The sequence below is a fragment of the Mastacembelus armatus genome, chromosome 18 (genome assembly GCF_900324485.2).
Source record: "Mastacembelus armatus chromosome 18, fMasArm1.2, whole genome shotgun sequence".
Classification (NCBI taxonomy): domain Eukaryota; kingdom Metazoa; phylum Chordata; class Actinopteri; order Synbranchiformes; family Mastacembelidae; genus Mastacembelus; species Mastacembelus armatus.
Genome location: NC_046650.1, coordinates 5,917,272 through 5,943,878, shown reverse-complemented (window position 1 = coordinate 5,943,878; position 26,607 = coordinate 5,917,272). Strand labels below are relative to the sequence as shown.

Below are 26,607 nucleotides of genomic sequence, written 5' to 3'. Positions count from 1 at the left end.
TTTTAGTTAAATTTATTAACACCCAACACCACTGCTCTGATTCGAGAAGCTTCTATATGAACTCTGGCATATTTTACCAGTCTAATTATAGTCCTGACACACACGAGGCCAAGAAGGTCACTGGAGCCCATATGTTAAGAAACAAGAAAGAAACACAAATCAGGAAAAAAAATGTCATTGCCTTTTAAAGATAAACAGCACTACCTGTTGTAATCATTGAGCCAGGTGGTGTTTTGACATCCAGTATGCCTGTGCCAACAAAGTGCAGAATCTGTAGGCAGCAACGGAAGTTTCTCTATATCTCCAGGAGGCAGTGGGTGACCTCAGGCCCCTAGTACCTTCTGAAGTCCAGCAGGGCCTTCTGCTGACCCTCCTCCCAATGAGCAAGCAGCTACTGGCAGTCACATGGTCAAGGGAAAATGAAATCCCAGTGGCAAAGCTGTTCTGTAGAGACAGGGTAAGGTAAGTATGAATAAGATGTTAAATAGCAACACTGCTCTTCATAGTGTAGTATAATCTATGTAAAACAGCTGTAGGTGGATCAGAGAGATGAAGTACTGTAGGAAAGCAAAAGGTAGGGCAGAGCAGATGTGAGAGGGAAAAAACATTCATACTGCAAGAGGAAATGTGTGTTATGTGCTGTATATATGATGATAACTGAGAAAAATACTGTATGGTCTAAAGTCCAAATGTATTCAAGGTCACGTCCTATGAATTTGTAAAGGAGCATATCTGCATTGAAAGATATTTTCAGCCAAAGTCCACAGAGAGGCTTAGTCAACAATGGCAGGGAGAGAGGTTGTGTGAAATAAATTAATAAAATGAGAAAAAGCCACAAAGGATAAGCTTAAACATGTTAAAGGTCATAGATGCCAATTTGTGAGGGCAGTGGTGAATGGAGCTGCATCATAACCCTGCAATCATTGCAAAAATTAAAAGACTTTTTTTGCTCAAGGCAAACAGCTGTTTACAAGGCAGAAAACCAAAGTATTTTGGTATCTCACATAAAATGACATCAAAAATTTGGAAATAAAACAACAATTGAATAACATTAATTTAGTTCATAAGGAGACAACACCCCACTAATATCATGTATAGCAAAAGGAGGGGAGAAGGATAAAAAGATAATACATTCCTTTGGGACAGATAACAACCGTGGTTTGTGTGATGAAAAGGTATGAATGAAGTGAAGGATACCAGTAGAGAGAAATCCAGCATTCCAACAGTGTTTAAGATTTATTCAGGTGTGTGACAGAAGTGGAGGAAGCAGCATGGCAACACAAGATGAAGTGGATCACACTGAATAACTCTGACACCTGTTTCAACAACATCAGCCTGTATGGTTGAGAATGTCGGCCACACGACTGTGTGTGCAGAAGTGGGTCTGTGGCTATGCTGTGTCAGAGTGCAATACATCTCAAGTAGGTCTCTGAACCTTTGGAACAAAGGTGTCATCAAGAACAAACATGCTGGTTTGGTCCAGGACCCAGCCTTTGGGAGACAACCTCATAGAAACAGATGACTGAGTAAGAGCAAGAGAGTGAGAGGGACAGACAGAACAAAACATACAGTGAAGAAGAGAGAGAAGAAGTGGGAGCAGTGAGACACATAAAGAAATAATGAGAATGTTTCACAGACAGAGACGACATACACAACCGAAGTAAATAAAGACTGAAGGAGAAAGAGCAGCACAAAAGTCAAGCTGTCTTTTAAACAGATGATCACCTCAGCATTTTATTGCTGGGTCTCCAGCTGTCACAAAATTGTAAAGTGCACGAAAACAAAAAGCGTCTGTCACAGTGGCAAATCGCCATCCATACAGGCTGAGGGATAAAGGTCAGAAAATGATCTGTCATTGGCATAATTGCATCTGCTGAAGTTGTGTATCGGTGGCCTGGCATTTCTTAGATTGCTTTTCACACTTCATTCTTCTTTTGATGGAAAGGTAATCCTGAAGACACAAAAGTGTATAGTTGCTGCTCACAGTGAAAATGGGAAGCTCAAGGAGAGAGAAATGGACTTCAGGTGACACCAAGGTGACACCAGGTAGACTGGAAATGCACATGACTTCAGAAAGTGGAAAAACTAAGTCAAAATTCTCTAAATACGAAAATAACATTATTCCTTTACTGTGTTTACAATTGCTCATAATACAAATTTACAAGCTTACACAATGTAATTGCAAAATAGTTGGTGACCTTTTGCTCCCATCTTTTTTCTTCACAAACCAACACTGTGTGTGAAAGGAATGCTTAAGGATTTATTACATGTTGTTCTCTGTTTAACCTGGGGGGACTTCAGCACAGAGCTGCGCTGTTTTTGTAATTTTAGTCAGTTTGTAGCTTGACAGCAGCTCCTCCAAGAAAAACAATATAATGGCAGACAGGGAAAGTTTGCCTTTCTCCACTGTACCCTGTGCAAAACACAAACTTTGAACTACAATGGAGTTTGTCAGACAGTTCATAAACTTTTATGTTACAGTTACACACATGGAGAAACATTTGGGAATATGCATGATAAAAGTGCTGGAAAGACACTAAAAAAACAATGGTTCTGAGTACACATCTAGTTTATAAAGACTTGTACTGCTTTAGATACTGAGCTTATCAAAAGCATTTGTGTGAGAATCACATTACTATCTTAGCCTGTGGAGGTTCTTTTGGCAAATACCAGCAACGCAAGTTTGTTTCCATGGCTGAAAAACAAAAGAATTTGAAGCTAAAATGTAAAGCAATGAAGAATGAAGGGAGTACATACAAAATTTTACCTTTAAGGCTAGCCTTAAAAATAAAGACAAAACACTAAAGCCTGATAAAAAACATCCACAAAATCCAAAGTCAGTAAGATTAAAAGGGCAGACTTGTCTCAGGATAAGGATAAAGGGAAGCTTATTTAGCTGGGTTGCTGGTGTTCAAACTTCACACTGAGCATTTTAGTACATCCCACCACACAGCTTAAGCCTTAGCAGGGATGGCAACTGGGTGATTTTTCTGGCTGGCTAATCAATGAGATGGAAGGAGCTGAGAGTCACTAAAGCATGTGTCAAGCATTTTATAAATCATAGGTCCATAAAATGAAGAACTTTTCATCTATACCTTAACATACAGTACAAGTAACTCGTAGCATCACAATAGTTTCATCAGGGTCAAAATTACCCAGTGCCTTTGGATGGTCACAGGCTCCCATTATCCACTAACCAGCATCTTCCTGACAAAGTGTTATTCTGGTCATACATCGTCATCACCGTTTCACCTCTCTTCCCACCTCCCTACCTGCTGTGGTTCTGTGACTAACTCTCTCCTTCACACCTCATCAGTCCTGTGGGCATTCCCTGCTTTTCATTCTCCCCTTAGAGTACTAAGGCCACAATCATTGTCACTGTCATACTCATTGTAACTCTTATAATTTTTTCCACTATCTGCCTGCATGGTGGGGACTCACCATAGTCTTCTTGGCTGTCACTCTGGTCTCTGTCTCGCTGTTTTACACACACTCTGCTGCTGAAGGGTCAAGCTATTTACTTCAGCTCAGTCTGTTATTTTCTCTCTTTGACCTCAAAAGACAAAATTAAAGAAAGAAAACAGAAAGAAGAAAGTATCTCACACAACAATAAAAAAACACTTGCATACAAGTACCAAATCAAAGAAAGAGCTCTGAGCTATAATGAAATCAAAATCTGCTCCACAACGCATACACACAAAGATGTGTACACACAGGAGTACTGCACATAAAGGTCGAGGCTTAAAGGATAGGGACTTCCATCCATTTTAACATTTTACATGTGGTATTAAGGAAGTGTGCAAGAGAAATGAAACAAGGAGGGTGTCCACATCTGTGACTCTGTCTCTAACCGCAGATGAAAGGAAGTTGTTTGAAGTTGATGTGGTGCTATTTCTCCAGCGTCTCAGATTAAACACTGATGCCCATGCCGAGCAGCACATTCATCACTTTAGTGCTACTTTTAGTGGCCATTCCCCTGCCCAGGCAGAAATTAACAGCATTCTGGTGCCCTCGGTGTGCACGTAAACCCTGCTCTCTCACTCACACACACCATACCCATTCTCACAATAAATGCCCAATTTTGCTCCTATACAAAGCCATGCAGGCGTTTTGGGTATGCATAGGCTCTGTTCTCCATTTCTTTCATAAATCTTTTCCACTTAGGGGGGCATGACGTTGCAATAAATATGGGACTAGAGTTTACAGATTACAGAGGAGGGTAAAGTGTCTGTTTTTATGATAAAAGAAAAAGAATCAATGCACAAATTCTCAACATATGGGTAAACATTGATGTGTGTTTGTGCAGAGGGTAAAGTACTACTAAATACCAGCATAAATTATCTAAATACAAATGAGATCTAATTACTTTTGACCTAATATTAACCACCTTGACAGCTGATTCAACCTTTTCTAAAAGCTAAATGTATACATCACTCTACCATGTTAATTTAAATAAATCTATTGTTGCAGCACACTGCAAATATGCAGCAATCTTTCCAAAACCAGATAGTGTGGACAGGTTGGGTCTAAAAAGACACTGGGCCTCTAGGCTCTACTATTGGGAGTTTTATGGCACTTAATCTTGTTGCAGCAAATAACATCTATGTATTTCATTTGTAACAAATGACACATTGATATGGGGTTTGAGTTTCAGTGTTTATGTATAGTACTATGTGTGCACTATTAATTTGCCCATGCATATAGAACAGACGGTACTTAGTTATGGGGAAATGTGAATCGGCGTAATATGATCAGTGTGGCCCTAACCTCATGGGATAAATACCCAATAAAAGACATTTTGCTGTCTGGATAAGTGTAAATCCATCCAATTAAGAGCCTAATGAAGTGGAACTTACATAGCACACTGGGACAGTTGGTTATAAGGGACAAAAAAATGACCATAGACATCAACATCTCTGCTACCTCAGGAGAGCACTATATCTAATAAGGATGGAAATAAGAGAGGGGTCAATGTGGAAGCACATAATCAGAGCTGACTGATTGACACACACACACACGCACACACAGCAGAAAGACAGACATTATGCCATATGGCAGAGAAGAGACATGTCGGCAGATCTTAGAGAGTCAAAGGTGTAGGATTAAATGTTCTGACCTCGCAGCAGCCAACTGACCCTCACCTCTGAGCAGAGCATGAAATGCTAATTTTCCCATTAATTAATTAATTATTAATGAATGCCCCCAAAATCTAAAAATCAAAAATACAAATATTCCTTTACATTAAAGAATCGATTGCTTGCATGTTGCTTTTTTATAAACACACTACATTATCACATTATAAGCTATAGCAGCTATTAAACTGACTTTAATACAATATTTTCCATAGGCATTAAAGCACAGCTTGTTATTTACACGATAAACAGCCAAGGTTGCACACAAACATACTCACATACAAAATCCCATGATAAGAGATATCGCTTGATGATAAAAGGGAGGGGCCAAAAAAAATGTGACTCCCTCTATATGGGCAAAGATATACACGTCAGGCCACAAAACAAATTAGTCTCTGTCAGAATCCCTTCAGATGTCTTCCTGTGCATTTCCAGATTTCATGGGCAGAGCAAAAAAATAAAGGCCTCCTGCCACAGAGAGACAGAGAGCCATATCAGGAGGTCATCTGTGCTTCAAAAGGGAGATATATTAAATTCATTCATCTCAGTCAGTGGGAGTGCCAGTACTGTGGCTTCTATGTGATGAGGGATGGAGAGATCTCCCCCTCTTACTCGGCCAGCCTGGCTCACCACCTTCAGAGGCATTGTCTGGGAAAATATCCCCTGTAATAGAGCCAATGATTAAATAAAGACAGAGAGGTGTGTGTATGACTGTATTCGTGTGTGTGTCTTGCATGGCTGCACATGCAAAGAACATGAATAGTCAGAGCTGGGAAGTGGTCTGAAAGACTAAAACAAAACAAAAACAAAAAAAAAAAAGGCGAAGGATGATGAAAAATGTTGGAAATGTGAGAGACAGTGATGGAGAGAACAACAGAGAAGAGGAGATAAAGAGAAAACAACAGAGAGGCCACCAGGAGGACAGAGAGGAGGGAGGGCAGACTGTGGCCAACCTCACATTTATCATGTGTCACCACGCCACGCTCATACAACACTTAAATTCACATACAAGACAGATCTAACATCTCTCTCCCACGTACACACAACCATGCACATCTACCATATAGGCACATACTGTACAGTGCACAAAGACAAATCATATCAACTAACACCCCTGGGGGTTACATAAACTAAGTAAACTGCTGAGTGTGTGGCTGCACACACATACTGTACAGCCTAATAGAAACATATATGTCCTAACAGTAAAAGAGAGGTAGTGCAGAGCAGAGAAGCTGTGATTCATTGCAGTTTTCATGGTGACATCTCAACTCTGATCGATCAGCGAATGCGTTTTACACTCCTGTTTCTCCTTGAGTTGTTAAATTGGCTGTTGAGTGCGACCGAGAACAAGGAGGTGCTAGGAGGAAGGTGAAGGAGACACGGAAGAGAGGACTGTGAAAGCGAAAGAAACAAAACAAAGGAAAGACAGAAGTAAGGCCAAGTGAGGAAATGAAGAGGAGAAATAGTTTGAGCCAGATGGAAGGCTCAACACCTGGTTTATTACCTTTGAAGGCAGGGTGTTGTGTGATGAGGCTGAAAGCTGTTGTGTCTGCAGCTCTGACAGACGGCATAACAGGAACTTGCCTGGAGTAGGAATCATTAACATAGCTCCTAATAATCCACATCCCTTGATTGTCCTGATGGTTGGAAAAATAAAAAATACACACATTAGTGCCCATTTCCACACAGTTATTTATTATTTTATCTACGACTACACTAAAGGGTTTTTTTCACTGCTTTGTAACCTGAGGGAGTCAAAACATGAGTTCTTAAGAAAAAAAAAAAAAAGGGTATTCATACATCAAAAAGATTTACTGAACTGCAATTACAGCCTGCTTTGCAGTGTTAATGTGTCTTAAAATCACTTTATTGCACTTAATATTGCGTGGGAGTGACCAATTTATCACCACAAAAACATGTGAAAAATTATGTGTGCATGAGTCTGAGCTATGCTTTAAGAGCAGGAAGGTGAGAATGGTGCAAATCCTACAGGCTGGCTACTGTGGTGCTGGTGACAATTTGCCAGCAGACTTTCAATTTATGACTTTATTCTACTGCTTATTCCATTTGCCACAGAGAAGCCTGCATTCCCTGGCTGATACCTAATTCTGCAACAAATTCAGCGATGGTGGAATCCTTGGGGGACTAATAAATGGGTTTCCAAGCTGTCAGTATTGTTGTGTTGACACTGCATCTCACAGCACTTCACCAATTTCCTTGGATCGTGCTTTTCACAGCGAGCAAATATGTACGAGTTCACCAGAGTCAGAGCAAGTGAGGTGCATTTTGATGTAAAAGTCCTCTTTTGCTTATTCATACTGCATAGACCATTTCCAGCACTACTCCACTGGACCTCTCATCTTTTCCGCACAATTATATTTCTCCTGATCTATTTCCACCTTTTCTCTCCCCTCCTATTTGATTTCTCTATCGCTCTCTCCATTTCATAACTTCTTTCTCCTCTCTGGGGGCAATGTGGTATGAACTGCTTGTTTTGTTTGTATTTATTTATTTTGCATGTATTTCATTTCATTATACAACGAGAGAACAGAAAAGCTGGCTAAAACCCACTGTACTGTAAGCACATGCCATGCCCTATTGCTCTGAGCCACCAGGACATTCTCTAGTCGTACATTTTTACCCTTGTTGACTTCTTCCTCATTTCATCCTCCCTCTCTTCTGCTTTCTCTCCCTGCCCTGTGACTGAACCCAGCATGTGGACTGACTGTGATATTGGCTGTGTGGGTGACAGGCTCACTGGTGTGATAACTGAGGGGGAGAAAAACAGATCAGTGTCTCTTTACCTAACACCCTCCCTCCTTCACCAGCCACTGATGACGGAAGGACTTACTGGAGATAGCAGGGAACGCTTCATTTATTTTTCAAAAGGTGGTCATCTTTTTCCAAGAGCCTTTCTGAGTTCAAGGTCTCTTGGAAATTCCATGAATAAAGGAAACTGAGCAAAAGGAAACAATTCTGATTCAGATTGTTTCTACCACTTTCAAACTTGCATACCTCTCCTACATATTAGTAGATACAGTATCTACAAAGATTCCCCACATTTAATGACCCTCTGCATTCTTCTCCATATGAGTATAAAATAAACCTTAGGCTCACCCTCAGTCAGTAATGCATTATAGCAAACTACTAGAAACCATTTGCAGAATTCAATCACCCCTGACACTTGTGATAAAATAACCTAGACATTATTCTGATCTGTAGTAATGCTTGTTGATTCACTGACAAACAATTATTACTTATTAAAAATGAATTCCATCAAACCAATTGATGGGTTGGGCACATTAAGTGTGACCCTAGGGTAAGACACATTAGATAGGGGCACCAAAAAAATCTTTCACTGGATCATAGAGTAGATCTTCCTGGGTAGTTCCCCTCCACTCCTGCTGTCCTCATGCTGCCCCACCCCAACCTCAGCCATCGATCAGGAACTAAGCACTGTCTTTAATTGGTTGGATGAGGTCGAATGCCTGTGCAGACAGCGAGAGGCCCAAAGGGGTATTGGAGAGTCTGGAATGAGCCTGTGTGTATGTGTGTGCTTGTGCCAGCCAGTGAAAAACACTGGGATCCCTTTCAGACTCTCTCTTAGGATAATCATAGTAATGAAGTGAAAATGTAGCTCAGAAATCTACTGACCCACTAATTCACTGACAACCTAAAAAAAAAAAAAAAAACTACTTAAAGAATAATTTCTTGCTCGTCTTTCCCACTGACACAATAAAAATTGAATTTTGTTGGGACACATTTGAATTGCTATATTTGAATGTACAGTTTGTGTTTTCCATTACTTGAATACCGCAAGACAACGTAAATCTATCCAAAGACAGCGTGAGCGCAGTAACTCGTGGACAGGAAAAGCAGATGTTTGCAGCTGTTACCGCTGTGCATTTGGCATCACTTTGAAGTGAGCAGGTTTTCTTTTGTTATTTAACACAACTGTTTTGATATAATTAGTAAGAAGAATGTGTCATTATTAGCAACGGCAACAGCAGAGGTAGTGCTGTGATATCTGCCACTTTCACATTTTCCACAGTGATGATATATTTAATAGAGTAACAACAAACAAGAGTAACAACAAAAGCTCTGATGATAAAATTAGCTCAGTCAATAGTTGTGGCAGCATTCCCCTTAATATTTAAATGCAGATTAAAAAACAAACAATAATACAAAAACCTCTCGACCGACACGACCTAGCTGTCTATTCTATCCATATACATGTTATACTGTCCTCACTGTAACCTGTTGTGATTAGTAAATCTGCTGTAAATTGGCTTCATAATATAAACGTCCACTTAACACTTCCATTCTACTTGTTCTGCGTTTTTTACGAGCAGGAATGTATTCTGTCCTACAATACGGAAATCATGGCTGTGTTTCGTGTAGTAAATTAAATTAAAATTAGTTCTACAGAATGAGTTAAAGCTGGCTAATCCAACACACAGTTTATTCCCTCTGGCACTGTGTGTACTCATGGTAAACTGATCTCATACTGATCTGATTGCTTCCAAACCATTAAAGAACACAGTAAAAATAGCAAAATCAAATTATTAAAAAATAAAAACATCTGATGAATGTATCCAAATAATAAATCCACAACATAAAATGTGTGTCCCTGTCTGAACTGACCCTGTGACCTAGATGTGCGTGTTAACGTTAACATGATAAACTGAATATGCAGTGCAGCTGGAAAGACACTAAACTACTTAAAATCCCACTGTAACCCCAATTTGGCTATTATGATTTTCTAGATTATAGAGTCTATTGGTCTGCAAACAGAGCCAAGGATAGTCAGCACACACACTAACTAAGCAGATTCCAGTACAAATGTAACAATATATGATACATACTTCATAATCAGGACTTACTGCATTCTGTTAATACCTCCAAACATAAAGGACCACTATACTACTGTACCACTGTGCAGTCTGCTGCTGCTGAGTGCGCTCAGACCACTCTAAGGCCTCGTGCATACAGTATATCATAAAAGTTGTAGATTTTAATTAGGTGAAATAAACAAATAGGATGTGACTGCGTAGTTATCGGGTTTGTCTGCGACAGTAATATGCAAAGGTTAAATGTGATGTTAAGAACTGCTTTCCAGGCTTATAGACTACGCTAGATGACAAGAAAATAAATCCACACTATATCCAGTCCCATTGATTTACCATATCTACAGCAGTTTATTTGTTACTGACTTCCTAACTCTGCCCCGACTATCCAATTGTACAGTTGTGTGAAAATTTAATTAAAGATAAATCCGCACAATACTGTCTAAGATTAAGACCTCCAACTACTTCATTTAATACTGTAATGTTCCATATTGCTTTTCAATTATACAACTTAATTTGTGTTACAGACTATTACTGGACCCTCAGTGTGTTAAATCCTGATAACTGAGATATTTTCCTTACTTGTGTGTGAATCTGCGAGTTATACAGATACATTTCCTGCAGACAGTTGCTGAGGCGATCACGTACCCCTTAAAGATCTTGTCCAGAGAGATGCTTTGGAAGGCACAGGCGAATGATCTCATTACTCATCTGCAACACAGCAGAAAACAAACACTGTCTCACACACTTGTCACAAATAATGAGCTTCGGGGGACCAAGTTACAGACACTGAGATTTACATTTATTACACGCTCAAGTGCTGAGCTATAATAACAAGTCACTGTTATACAAAACCCTGGATACGAAGTAGTCTTACAGTACAAAGTCATTAGCTACAAAAGAGGACAAACAGCAAGCAAAACCAAGGTATTAGCTTATTCATTATCCGCTCCATAGCACACGCTTTGGTTTTTACAAAGCTCAGCTGAAGAGACAGAAGTGTTGTACTGGCTGGAGTGGTCTGGCTCAGTCTAAATTCTGGGTCTGGGACTCAACTTTCTAAGTAAGTGATCAAAGTTCTTAAAAATCCCAAAAAACAACAACACAAGGAAAACAAACCAAAATTAAAACAATTAACTCTGAAAACAATCACTTATTGGCTGCAATGTACCACAGCTGTTACTGTTTGTTTTAATCATTTCCACTGACCTATAGAGAAGAAAGGTCAGGACAATTTTCACAAACTCATATCAACCAAAAACAAACATAAATGTCATAGAGAGGCTGTTGTCTATTACTAGAAATGTAAAAAAGGAACCATATCGCCCCAAACATGTTTCACCAGTGACAAAAATTTACAAGCTGTCCATCCTATTAAGGACTATATTACAACTCTTCAACTTACCACATAAACACTAAACAAAAACAACTAACAGATGAAAACCTAAAATAGAAAGCATCAAAATGAAATTAAAAGAAATGTGTAACACTGTAATAGGCTACACTGAATAGTTTCATTTTTAGCTGCCTCCAGTCTGTAAAGACTGTGTTCTTTATAATTTTATTGATTCCATGGAAAATTCATTAAAAAAATGGTCATGAAATGAAAGGGATCTTTGCACGACAGCTTGGATCTGGTACCTTTTGACTTTCACACCAAAAGTCACATATGGCATTCACCTAAACTGACAGACCGTAAACTTAGTTTACACTTGAGGCCTTGCTATGTAACACTGTGCTTGAACTGAATATCTGACCACATTCAACCTTAAAGCCCAGATTGAAGTAGTTAGTTGCAAATATCCCCTGCAGGTTCGTCCTGAATGCCAGATGTGGGCCGAGCAGGGCTCGGCACATCTGTATCAATTCAAAAGTGGATGCATGCATACTTATGTGGGCACAGATGCACATATATACATGCAATATCATTTAAATACACAATCTCAGACACACGCATACAGGTGTGGCTTTATACCATAGAGGGATAAAAACAAGGCTTAAAGTGAATGTAATTCAAGCAGACGCACATTTCATAATAGCCCCTACTTGATGTGCTGGGTGTCAGTTAGGCATGTCATCTGTGACAAACACACACGAACACACACACACACAGGTAGGCGGTTATAAGAGGAGGAAGTGAGGCGAAAGAAGGAGAGGGTGTAATTATTGAGGATGATGTGTATAGAAGCCCCTGTGGAATGACAGCTTCCCTTTCATTTCTCTGATCACTGCTTTAATCCTGACAGAGCCACAGCAGGCCACGGAGCTGCTCTGTCTGCCTGCCTGGGCTCCAACACACTGCCTCTGCCTGTGTGTGCACATGTGACAGGAGGACACAAAGTATATGAAGGTGTGTGCATCTCTGCGTTTGCTTGTGTCAATACATCACCGTTTATCACTGTGTGACAGTGGTATTGTCTGTCAGTGCATATGTACCGGTATGTGCGTTCAAAGGACACCTTACTATGTGTGAGTGCTCATTGTCCAGGAAAATGTGTTGTACAGGCTGATTGCAGTGGCAAGCAAATGCTGCTTTTAATGAAGGAGGGGGAGAAAAGAGAGGGAAACACAGGAAATTAAATTGATATGTAAATGACGGAAATTCTCATTTGAGCTGAAGGTTGAGAGTGCTACAGCATTAACCAGCTTATGAGTTAATAATGATTTTTTCCTCCCTCCCTCTTTTCTTTCTCAGTCTGACTCCCTCTGTCTCTGGATATAGGTATGAGGGGGAGGAGGGTGAAGATGAAGACAATAAATGTCCCTGAATCTTAACTCAAGAGACATTTTCCCCTAAGCTCTTGTATAAATCAGCTTTCTCAGAACCTTGGCCTCTTCCATAAAAAAAAAAAAAAAAAAAAAAAAAAAAACATTAAACCAGCCAGTCTTGATTTTGGAAGTACATAAGTTGTTTTTTCTTCTAACTACACATCTCTCCCCTACACATCTCTCTGCTTTGCACAAACAACCAGATGGCGTTGAACATATCTCGAATGGACATAGAGGATATGAAGGGTGTCGGACAGCTTGTAATAGTGGTGTAGCTCCATGTAGTGGGGAGCAACAAAACAAAGACAACATTAGCTGCAGCTACAGAGAGCACCAGAGGCAAATGACTGCAGAATGATCACTGCAGCTATTATCAACCACTAGGATTATTATTTTCTCTCCCCTCTCTTTGGTATTAGCTGGAACGAAGCAGCCCAGTCAAAAGTCCTTGCCCTGCAGCCTTCAGTGATTGGAAAATGATATTAAACCAGACATTGTGTTCCCTAGTGCAAAAAGAGGAGAGGAGGGAAAAAAGGGGGAGAAACACAAAGCTGCAACAAATGAAGAAAATGGTTGAGGCCCTGCAGGAAGGGCAACGGCAAGTTGCACACAAATGCAAACTTGGAATACAATGCAGTCTCCTACAGTCACAGACACACAACGGGACACACAAAGTGCATGCATTACACATCATAGACACATAAAAAGAGGCAGACAACCACACACGCTACCATGACAAAAATGGACTCTGATTAGAAAGCATTAGCCAAAAAACATCAGACACAAATGGAAACCACATCAGTGATCTGGTTCTGCTCCAGAAAAGGAAGAAAGGGCCTTGTTGCTTGATGGAATCCTTCTTCTGCAGAAAATAAACAAGACATTTTCCATCTCTATTATTTCATACAACTGGAGGGGGAAGACAGCCTACCAACCATGGGAAAGGATGGAAAACACAGAGTGAGCTGTGCTGCAGGAAAGGCTAAGGCAATTCAAGCTGTAGAAAGCAGAGTGAGCCACAGGTTTCCAAGTACCTCCACAGGCAATGACAACACACACCACTGTAGAGAAAAAATACACATATGCACACCAAGATATATATTGTACATATGCAGTTACACTTTGAGATCTATGATTTTTTTTAATGCGTGCCCACGCAAAAACATCATACAAAAACAAGTCAGTCAATATAATGATATGAGACACTGAAGGCTGAGGCATTTATGTAGGTCAAGGCACACCTCAGTAAATCTGCTGTCTTCTAACTAAATAAAACATTTCAAAATTATTTATGAAATTTGACTCTACAAGCCAACTAACTACACTGTTTACAAAGTCCATGGAGGCAGAACTGCAAATGCAGAGCCTTGTATTTTGGTTTATTTTATAAGACAATGTAGAGATAATAAAAATCTAGGAAAAGAGGAAAAACCCAGTGGACACGGACACACACGGACACACACGGACACACACGGACACACACGGACACACACGGACACACACGGACACACACACACACACACACACACACACACACACACACACACACACACACACACACACACACACACACACACACACACACACACACACACAAATCAAGCAGTAGCTGTAGCGTATGGAGAATAAGAGAGTTTTGTCAGATTGCACAGCATACTTGTCATGAAAGGCTGATGGAAAGGGTAGAACAAATGACTTGCTTTAAATGAAGGAGTCACTTTGCTGATTAATCACCAACTGAAAAAAAAAAAAAAACATTTGTGGCTTAGATTGCTTAATATCGAACTGTTTGCCAATTGGCACAGGCCTCAAAGGTGCGAATGGGAGAGGGTTCAAAAAGGCAACATTTTTCTCACCTGAAAAACAAAGAGTAAGCAGTGCATAGCACCCAGGGTCGAGCACAGAATTATCCTAACACACTATTATAGTTCAAGACAAAGCAAGTCATTGAGAGAACAAGTAAAATAAAAGCAGGGCTCTACGCTGACATTTGTTTTTCAGAGCACTGGTGTCCCTAAAAAAAAAAAAAAAGCCCTCTTTGTGAACCTATTTACTGTTCAGCACTGGGAAATTACTAAAAATTATGAGACTTAGAAATGTTCTGCTAGTTTAGAGAAGAGTTGCACTCCAATACATAAATGTTATGAGGTTGAATTTAATTAATCCTCAAAGAAATGTATGCACCAAAGACACGCAGTATACACTGTAAGCATCTACACTATACATGGCAGCTGAAAATATCAAAAACATATTACACATTAACATTAACTGCCTACTGATTTTACTTTTCAATAATTAATTGCACCAAACACTGCAGGTCCTGTTTCAGATTTGTTGATATTTGGACATTCTGACTGCTAAAAAGACAAAGCTGTACCTCGATCATTTCCACCCTGAGCTTTGGTAACAAGAATGTCAGAACTGGTGTTCCACATTTGCTCACACTTCAGTGTTTATTAACTACAACCAGCCATGCACGATTTAGATGAGATGCACAGAATTTGGATAGATGATCTATTTGGACTAAAAAAAAAAAATAAAAAAAAAAGCTATTTTTGCCTAATGATGACAAGTATGGATCCCTGAAGCCTGGTTAATGGTGCCCATTTAGTGGTGTAAAAAAGACCTCTAGTCATTTTGAAAGAAACATCACACTAACAGTTATAGGGCTGTTGGATCATTGCAGCCACATTCACACAAAGAAAATAATTACACCAAGTGTTTTGTTTAAGCCAGTATGCCTTGATGTGTTATCAAAGGAATCAGAGAGACTGCGAAACAGGGCAGATAGGAAGAAGATGTGGAAGATGTCAAAATGGTGGCACACATAAAAGAAAAAAGAAACGGAAAAAAAAAGTCATGCAACAGGGCAGCAAATGATTGTAACAATGAGGGTTGAGAACATAATTATTTTAGGTTAAACATTCTTCCCTGGGTATGTGAAGCTGTCACTTGAAACAAAAAGAGCTTGGGTAATGAAAACAGTGATCAGGCCTTTTACTGAGTGCATTCAGTCGCAGTGATGTCTGAACCCCCTTGATGAATGTGAGTTGGCTTCAGTGGTGATGATACCTTATCAGAACAAGACAAATACCTAATTCAGTTGGGAAGCTGATCACAGCTATCTGTTAATGTTGCCCTATGGAACAAACTGTTGAATACATGTGGTTAAGTAAAGTCGCTTGCAAGAGCACATCAATCAACTGTTCACAAAGTGCCTGAAACAAGGCTAGATTGTTGGAAAAGACTCTATATATCCAGTATGTAGAAATGAACAGTACTAGGAGTTAAAAGACAGAGGGTGTTGAAATGCAGGTACCTTGCAGAAGAGAACAGTAATCCTCTCACTGGAGATGTTTTAAACCAAGATGACACAAATGCCACCGACAAGATGTTACGGCTTAGGAGCAACTTGGTAGGACTCGAATAGGACAAGCTCCTAAGGACGCATTGGGTTGTGCTTATAAAAGGCAATCCTGAGCAAAAAATACATCCACAAAGAAAAGCATTAAAAGCTGAGTGTTCACCTTCTCACCGACATGTAAAATTTAACAGTAATACATTAGATTTATCCAACCATCCTTATCTCATAAATACCTTTTCTTTTCAGTACACTCTGTTCACTGGACAGCTGCGGTCTGTACAGTGACCTACAGATATATTGGACTGTTCCTTTAGTGATAAATGGCAAATGTCCAGCTCTAAATCACACAGCTTTGGCTCCTATATGTGCACATATTGAGACTTTACCCCGCTTCCCATCAGAATATATAAAAAAACCCTCAACCCACTGGCTACATTCTCCTTTACACAGCAAGGTACTATATCTATGAACATTAGCCATTGTCATTGGCCATGGTCTGTCCACATTCCACATCTAAGCAGGTGCTGCTCTGAAGAACTGGCCCTACACCACTGAATGGATTGTTTGGTTGGCAAAGCCAACTCAGGGCAGTGGATAAAGCCTCAATATTCTATATGTTCGCACATAACTCATCACAATATGCCTTTATATCAGCCTGCCTTTACCTGAACATGCTGCACTGGCCAAAACTACATGCTCTGTCACACTGCACAGTACTGCAGGTCATACTTAGCACACACTGTGAAAGCAGTATTTAAAAAAGTAACTCAACTCTCACTGCAATGGCTAATGTACCAGTAGTCACCACTGTTAAACTGAAGAGTTTTACTAAGCAGATGTTGCATATCTTTTTTAATAAGAGGAATGAAGCAAGATGTATTTTTTGCACAAACCTCTACACAAGAACTTAAAAATAAACCTGCATGATTGCAGTATGTTACATTCAATCTAACAAACTTATATGTCAATAAGAAATTTAATTAAATTAAAATTTTTAAGAAATTAAAATATGTGCTGCCAAACAAAACATTTTCTGACCTCTGCAACTGTACACAGGCTTCTCCTTGTACAGGCACACTCCCTGGATCAGCAGACTTCCTGCCCACATATCACCTAATGTTCCCAACAGATTGGCACAGCAGCTCCTCCAGAAGGCCACCTCTTGCAGGAGGCCTGATGTATCCCTCACTCATCATTTATGGGCACTACTTCCTTGGTGTGAAATGATGGTAGAAAGGGAAGATAAAAAACTGAAAGAAAAAAAAAACCAAGATGGGTCAAAGAGAGCAAAGAAAAGGTTGAAATGATGTTGGAAACAGGAAACACTTAAGAGGTTAAACAAAAGCATGGATTTGACGAGACTGTTTGGAAATGGAAGGGGTGAGATGAAGGTACAAAGAGGTGAAGACAAAAAAAAACAACCAAAAATGTGGTTAGGTGAAGTTGAGAAGTGCTAAGCTCAGTGCCTCATTAAAAAAAACTCTAAAGAGTCAGGAAGCAGATGCTGGGGCTTCAATAGCATTTTGAACAGAGAATCACAGATCAAAAGATAAAGTCTATGTGACCTTTTAGACACTATCCCTAGAGAGACGATTGGAGAGACAAAGGCAAGCAGGCACACACACAGACACACACACAGAGACAGAGACACACACCCACACACAGAGACACACACCCACACACACACAGACACACCCACACACAGACACACACACACACACACACACACACACACACAGAGGGAGAAAAAAAAATACATATAGCCCCTTTGGCTTTCTTTCCATTCTCTGGCTTCTTGTCCTTGCTGGCCTCCTCAGGGCTGCGCTGTAGGCCTTCCTTTGGGATTGTCAACACTATGTTGTTCACCTTTTTATGCATAATCAGTTATATAACATTACAATAAACAGAGCACATCACACAGCCACACCAAGTCTTTCACTGGATTACACTTGGGTGTGATACAACTCAGAAAAAAAGGTTTGTGTTCCATTCAAAACACATGTAGAGCACATGTAGTAAAATCTTAAACTATATATCATCTCAGATGGGTACTACCTGAAACAAGGTAGTGTATTTCTTAGGTTGTGTGTGTCTATAAAGCAAAAGGAAAACAGCTGTAAAGATAGATGGAATGAAATATGCAACTCATTCTTTGCACTGAGATCAAATGGATTTCAAACTGCAAGCCTCAGAGGGAGAAATTGATACAGTTTCAACTTCAACCACACAAAGCCAAAAAAAAAAAAATTTCCCTCTATTTGAAAACACACCACATATGCAGTATGTATTACTTTGGAAGGAAAGGCCACACGGTGAAATATAACATCATACAATAAAACTAAATGTCATACAGTAGATGAAGAACAGGTACACGAAGTAAAACAGGGGAATGGGCATGCATGGTCGTAATAAATAATGAGTGACTTTAAAGGCCAGTGTATTGTAAGACTGCAGCTTCCTTATATTAGGTCTAACTGAGGGAACAGTGGTAATCAACTTATTAAGATAGCTGGCATCATCAAAACACAGTTGTAGAACCAATGGTAGCAACGTATAGCCATATATGAAACTTTTAGCAGAGGAGCTAAAAAAGCTGAAAAAAGCAGCTGATGACTGATGATTTCTGTCCTCTTGCCATACCTGGTCATGTTTTATGTGAACTGAAAGAGTTCTTGGCATGATTGTTAGTGCTCAGTGTGACATGGAGCTGACCCAGGAGCTACTCTATTACTTGTGTTCTTTATTTGCATGCATATTTATGCCATAATTCTCGCCTCTGCAGACAAGTGCTAACTCACTGTGACCTCATTGTTACTGAATTTGGAAAGTTTAGAGTAAATTTTCTAGAAAGCAAAAAAAGGTGTTCCCCCAAGGCAAGATTTAACAGTCTAGGAATTTTAAATCCTTCAAATGCATTTGATTGTTAGCATACCAACTGAGAATGATATTGCAAAATGAAAATTTGCAGGGGCCTGACGGAATGAAAAGAATTTGTGTCAGGATTATCCAATCTTTGTCTGATTATCCAGGAAACAGGGAGCTGTGTGAGGTACAAAGGTGGTAATTGTGGATGTGCAATTTCTGTTTACTAGCAGTGTCGATATGTGCTGCTTCTTTGAAAACCAGTGGAGTTTTGTAGGCTGATTGAGATAATTAGCATGAGAATTGAACCATCACAACGCTGCAGTATGTTGTATGATTACCACTGTGTGTCTTTCAGTTCATCTGTCAGCATTTACCTTTCTGGCTTTGTGAGCATCTCTTTTACTGCAACATGAAAGAACAGGTTCAAATTGTATACCTGTCGCTCCATATGAAGCAGATCAATGGATGAAAATATGTCAGTTTGACAGCCAGAGAGGGCAGCACCATTACCTTTATTGGGACACACTCCCTTCTTTAAGGAGCGAATGTTTTGCACACAAGAGGATGAGGATAGACGTTTGGCAGCTTCAAGTTGTGCTGTTAAGGAAGGTTATAGCTAATATATGGGACAGATAATGGACAGAGAAATAAAAAGACATTACATTTTTTTAAATAAAATTCCATTTATAATAATTTATTTTTTTTCAGTTATTTTATAACTTGAACCTTTTATTTGGAATTTCAAAAACTGGGATCACAGAGATATCTTTGACTATCTTATATAATTATGTTTATTTGTATAACCCAATATCAAATCCCAAAAGATCCTAGAGACCAACTGCAACTGACAGCATACACCAGCTGGAGGCAAGTGGAACTACCAGAAAACACAACTACCAACAGGTCTGATTCCAGGACAGATCTGAGCTTAAGGAGATGAACAAATGTTAATACAAATCATCAAACCGTGGCTAGTTAAAGCTGTACTGACACGATCCTTACACCTCCTCTGTAGAAGTGTAAAGAATTTTTTTTTTTAGCACTCCTGCCTTGTGTAGTGTCATCGACAGTGACTTGTCTCACCTGTGAGTGGAGAGGTATTAGCATGTGTTGGCAGTGTAGTTGTCCTTGATGTTCTTTTCCCAATTGGTGCTGAGGGTAACCAAGGGGGCATGCAAACAGGTCATCCTGGGTGGGGTCGCCCTGCACTGTGCCAAACTGCACGGCTGCATCAAACGTCTCCTCTGTGATTACCTTCTCTGACACATGGACGTAGTAGGCCAGCTGCTCTGCCACCTGTCCATGTGAAAGAGTGAAGCAGAGGAAAAATGAATCAGAGTGGTAGTGAAGAGAGGCAGAGATATGACGGGAGAACACAGGGATAAAAGGGGCTGAAAGAATTACAGACAAGACAGAAAGGACATGAAAAACAGAGAACTGAGAAAAAGGGAAGAATGGAAACGAGCAGTGAAAGAGTGAAAACAGAAACAGGAGACAGGGTAAAGACAAAGAGCAGAACTATAATGGGGATGCAAAATTTCCAAGAGGCACAATACAAGCAGAGATACCCTGAAATACATAATTAAATTGTGGCATTCAGTGGTTCTCTTTTGTGATCTCTCGAAAGAAGGAAACCACTGAGGCCATGAAATGGGAGACATTTTTATTAATTCCTGTGAGTCTCTTTAGATGCAGCTCACTTGGTATTCAGGGACATCATTACCAAAATCTACAAAAGCTCTTATCGGTTATAACACTGCATAGCACAGCGCCTGTGTGTAGGGGTAGGGGTGTATATGTGTGTCTTTGACGAGGCCTGGCAGCAATCTCTGCCTCACATCTTTTGGCTTCTGAGGAGAATGGGCAGTCCAGCTTCTCTCCAGTGTTTTTGACATTTCCATTAGTCAGGATGAAAGCTAAACAGGTATCAGACAAGCTGGACAAGGCTGCATAAAGAGACTCAACAAAGACATTCGAAAGCATCTCTCTGATGGGGCCATACAGGTACAAACTAACTACACAAGGCTAATTTAATAAAAATAAAAATACAGCTAAACACTATCTCCCCCATCACTCCATTCAGCCACTATTTTCTTTATCAAATGTGTTAGCTGCTTGAATCTACTCACAGGAATTAAGCAGTCCTCACTGTGATTTTCAATGTCAGAACATCCATTATAGGACTCAATGGGGCACAACTCTTTCATTAAGGGCACCATAACGCATGTCTCACTGGGGTTCAACCATTATCAGTTGGTGCAGCACTCCACTGCAGATACATTTGGTTGGGGCGGGGGAGGTGTTGGCTGTACTGTGCCTGCGAGGTCATGAGGTGGAGGTGATGGTGTCCTCAGTGGAATTATACAGCTTCCCTTTTCTGTCCTTCCTCCAGTTCTTATACCAGAAATTACCCTTACAACTAATAATAATTTCTGCTGGATGGTGGGTCCTAGGACAAGAGAGAGAAAGGTGGTTATGATGTTAGCATGCAACTGTACACACCCCAGAGAAATGACATGAAAGGTTTGTGCAATTACACCCAGTGACACATATCTCCCAATTATAACGATGTATATCATAATTGGAGAAGGCTGTGTTCTAACTCCATCAAGCCCCCCCAACCCCAAACCCACCTGGCCCCATTCCTCACCAGCAATTTAAATACACAAGCAGGTGGTGACTGAGCTTCCCCCAATATTATCCAAATGATATCACTATGCTGATTATGCAGGGAGCTGTCTTGTCGAATAATTCTAACAGGCAGGTACAGAAAAATGTGCATGTGTGTGTGTGATCTCTGCCCACACTCAGCAGGTGTGATTTTAAAAGAGAAGGTGCATGTGCACACACATACACTCATACATAAACACTGCAATGAATGGAGAATGGGTCACAGCATGTAAATGCCAGCAGTGTGTTCCCAGGCACAGAATGGTAATTAATTCTATTAATTCAATTGATGAGAAGACAGTGACTGTGCAGGTTCACTGACTGCACACAAGCAACTCTTTATTGTATACTCTTAATTTGGCATTTTTCTATATTTTATGTTTTTGTGCAAACATTTTTTTGACTTACATTACAAAGTTACAAATAGCAGTACATTAAGATAGGTGAGGAGGTAAGAGGAAAACTAACAAGGGACCAGTTCAAAGAAAAGAAAAAACATAATCTGTGTTTGATGCAATATGTCTGTTCTATAACAGTGACTACATTTACATGTACCTCAGTGATCAAACTGACTCTTACAGAATTTCTAAAACATCATGTGAAAAGAAAAGCCCAGTTCTCTGGATCTACTTGACGCTGTTGGAAAAGAAACCAGATTATTTGACCTACATATACACTTAACCAGTTGTTTTACTGAACTGTGAAAATGAATGTCTAATGCAGGAATTTCCTTATCAAAATTCAACATACAGATTTCAGTCTCACACTCATGTCACACGATACCTTCGAGAATCGGTTAGAAAAAATATTAGCTTTGACACAAGAAACTATGTTCAAGGAACAAGCAAACAAAAAGGAATAAGGTTTGGCATTGGCATTATCACCACAGAACCAAAACACAAATTTGGCTGTAAAATGTTAAAGAAACCTGGTGACTCACAGTTTATTAAGCACTGCTGAGATAGTTGGTCTGGATGACACAGCAGGTGAGTCCTGGACATCTGTTTTTTGGCATAGGATCAGAGCAGCTCAAGTTCACAAACATTGCTTGGGCTGTAAAAGAGCACAGGAATAACACAAGTCTTGAACTTAATATGCCAGGTTAATGCTCATCTGCAATGTAGAAATGATTTAACGCTGTGATGATCGTGATGGCTGGGGAGAACACAACCATCGATTCTTCACTACAGACAATGTTTCCAGTAACAAGCTGTTACTGGCACGCAGCAAGAGTCTGACGTTTCCTTTTCACAGGAATCTATAGCACACAGATATTCTGTATATTGCTGAATGTACAGTGACATACACACAAAACACTTTAATAGACCTTTGAAATGCAGTAATACACTGAAGGACACCAATTTTCTTAATGACATCTGGTTCCTATTCGTACAATAATTCAGGCTTACTATTATCTCTTTTGTTATTTTGAGCACTACCATTATTTTTGACAGTAGTCTGGACTTCAGGGTTGATGTAATTGTGCTGAGACTTACTTTTGTATATATAAAAAATATGAACATCCAGACTCCTGAGGGAAAAAAACTTACACAATTTTTTCCTTGCAGAGGTAATCACATAATTGCATAATTAGGTATTTTGAAGGAGAGCGATACAAGATAATTACGTGATGCCTTGTCATTTCAAAAATTTGCTGGACACCACCTCAAAAGGAACAATATTCATGGCGTCATGCTGTGAAAAAGTGGAATCCATAGAAATTCCTTTTCAATAGATCAGGAGCATTCACTGTTAAGGTTACAATCAGTGGCCACTTTAGTGGGTACATCTGTACAGTCTAATGGAATCAACAATTTTCTCAGAATGTTTTTCTGATTTTATTGGAAATGTGAATATTAAAAAGTATGTTTCAATGTTGAAAACACAGGTAGCAATAAATGGAAGTTACACTTTCCTAACAATGTCACAGTGAACATTATGAGGTCCATAATGTTGTACTGACCACATTAGATTGTGCAAGTTTACCTAACAAAGTGGCCTCGTAAGTGTATTTTGATGTGTACCATGCTTCTATTAAATGATTTCATGCAAACCATTGCATAAAGTACTGACAATAAGAGTGTAAGGTTATGTACAAACAATCACAACCTGCTCTACACTGTGTCATGATTGTACACATGTACTTTGTAAGCCCACTGTGAAGTAATCATTAGTATGTACCTTCAAGTTGGGTCTCACATAGTTAGCATAAAAGACTTCCGGTCATTGTCAAAGATTGCAGCAAACATTATCCTGGACACATCACCCGGGTCAATTTCAAAACAAAGCAGAAACAAAAAGGCCAAAAACCTAAAAGCAGAAAAGATTAAAAATCAGGAAAAAGTCAGAAGCAGTCAAGTCTAACGTCTTCATTTTTACTGCCACGGTTTTGCTGTTTTCTAAACACAGCTGAAATTATCATAAGGTATCGTGGTAGCTTTGATAGTTTTTTCAAGATCCTGGCAACTATATACGCACCTAAGCTCGGGACAAACTTACAACTCCCATCTTCCCTACCAACTCCTAATCCTGGGACTGACAGCTGGGGCCTGAGGGGAGCACAATGAATAATTTGTGGGCAGAAAGAGCTGCAGGCAGGCAGAAAATTCTGAGACAAAAGTAATAAAATGGTGAAGTCAACAGCTTCATGAACTATTTATCTTTCTGGAACTGATATGTCCTTCAGTCTCTTGCTGTACTGTTCCACTTCAGCTACCTCACTTGTCAAAGCCCACAGCAGTCCAGGCTTTATTGAAACTTTGATTCAGTTTCCCAAGTTGTCACTTTCTAAGGACTGTGTGCAATAAAGGAGACAGGTTATTGGGGAGAAGAACAGAGAAAAGGACTAATGAAAAAAGAAACCTGTACTGGAAAGAAAAAAGTGAAGAAACCCAAAGCTACAGTGTGATCTGAGGTTGAAGGAAGCACAAAAGTTGACAATGATCAATAACATTAATATGGGTTGCTGCAGAGCGTCTGCTTCAGGCAGATTAACTATCTTCTGCTGAAAAAGACAACAGTGACAGAGTAAAGCTATTGTATGATATTGGGTCTTCAATTTTTTTTTAAGGCCTGTGCATGCCAAGATCAAGTCCACTTACTACTTGTGGGTTTAAAGTTACATGAATTTATGCAAAACCAGTCTAAATATGTACTTCACATGCTGAATGGAAAAGCTTGATTTATACGTTCAAATTCCACCTGGAAGGCTTTTAAAAAGTGTTCTGACTGTCAGCCCAGCTTGTCACTGATATTCCAATAACAAATAAGAAGCCAGCACTTGAGCAGGTCATTGTATCAATGGCCATGTTATGATTTTTTCATCAAATAACAAAACAAAACAGAGCAAATAGTATCTTGTACCTCATAATCTTTATGTTTAAGCTTTATGTTTTGAAATCCTGACTAGTAACTTAAACAACACACATTGGAGTCACAGGACTCGGCCTACCTAAAGGACTGCACTGGTTATGTTACTAATTACCCCTGTGCAGTGTCTGTGCATTTCCTGCTGTGAGATACACCCATGGGTGCACATACTGTGGTTTAAACTGACACCAATTATTTGAGGTGACACGAATAACAATAACAAACCACAATTTAGTCTGTTTGGTCTATTCTTGGTTTGTGCCTATAAAATGCTGTATAGTTACCCCCAGAACCACAGTACAAAGCTAGTGAAACGTGTATTAATGCTACATAGTAACATTATAGCTAGTTTGTGTTTGTTTGTGTTGTCACAGCTGGTTATTTTGAAGCGTCAATGCTTAGAAATAGCTCTAAATTGTCTAAAAACAGTTAGGCAAAGTTAGCAAACATTTAGCTAGCTAGGTAGCTAACATTTACATTACGCAAACATTACCCACAGGCTTAAACATCAAAAACACTGGATGTTGTGTATTCCCACCTTTCACGGCTCTACTGTAGCAGCCTTCAGGAGAAACTAGTGTCATCTCTGTGAATGAAAACAAAAGCTTTGTTTATTTATTTTCGTGTTACCACAACAAAGCATTAGCCGCCGCCGCTGCGTCCGCTTAAAAAAGAAAAAACCCGCCTCTGGGCCGTTTTCGGTGACGTCATAGCCCGTCCCTTGGGGTAAGTTCACTTCAGTCTAGAGGGCATTTTGTTATGTACACAGGTAAGGAAGTGCATTTTCATTAAAATAAAAACCTTATCTCCTTTCACCTCACCCCCTGTGGGTCTGAACCAGCTCTGAATGAAAATGGTGTTAAGCAGCTGGCTTTTTGTGTGACTTTTCAGAATGTCAGTGAGCTGTCCCTAAGGTCAAACACAAGTATGAAGCATTGCTGTTTTCCATGTATCACATGGCTGCCTGTTCCTTTTGACCTATCTCAAGCTTTAAACAAGATAAAGGCGAAATGGAAGGGCCCCTGTGGCAACTCCATCAGCTAGTTGACCCGCTGCTGAACACTGCCACTTCAGTTTTTTCTCTAAAGGGTAAGTACTGTACTATAACTGGGATGACTCTGCTCTGAGTGCTTTTTCACTGCCTCAGCCTTTTTCCTGCCTCTCAGACCGTCCGAGAGCTGAACCCCTAACACAAGGCAGCGGAGAAGACTCAAAGTTCATGGTGTCATTTTTACATCGTTTTTCAATTTAACATTAAAATCTTTTCAAAACAGTTTCAATGTGAGAGGTTGAGGAGCAGCTCTATTGTCAGTGAAGCACAGCGAAAACAATTATATGTCTTTTCGGAGTACACTAAACATTATTGCATAAAAATCGTTGCTTCCTTTGAAAACAAAACTATGAATAATTATTTTTTATTATGTTGCAATCTATCAAAAAAACTTGCCAAGTGTGCAGAGTACAGCTCAGTGACACAATTTAAATAGACAAAGCACATGAATGTGTATATATGTATATGTAAAATGGGCAGAGAGAAATGAAATCAATAGTCTGTTATTCAGGGACAGACAAAGAAACTTTAAGAGTCACC

At 39.7% G+C, this 26,607-nt stretch overlaps 1 long non-coding RNA gene across 1 annotated transcript; it reads right to left on the bottom strand.

Moving 5' to 3' along the window:
• Window positions 1-221: 221 nt before the first annotated feature.
• LOC113125179 (uncharacterized) lies at window positions 222-25,674 on the bottom strand. Its single transcript, XR_003295119.1, has 7 exons — window positions 25,555-25,674; window positions 22,588-22,700; window positions 21,107-21,426; window positions 20,061-20,273; window positions 10,628-10,690; window positions 6,637-6,769; window positions 222-444 (listed from the first exon to the last, which is right to left on the bottom strand). It is a non-coding gene; the product is annotated as an uncharacterized LOC113125179 (long non-coding RNA).
• Between the last annotated feature and the right edge of the window lie 933 nt (window positions 25,675-26,607).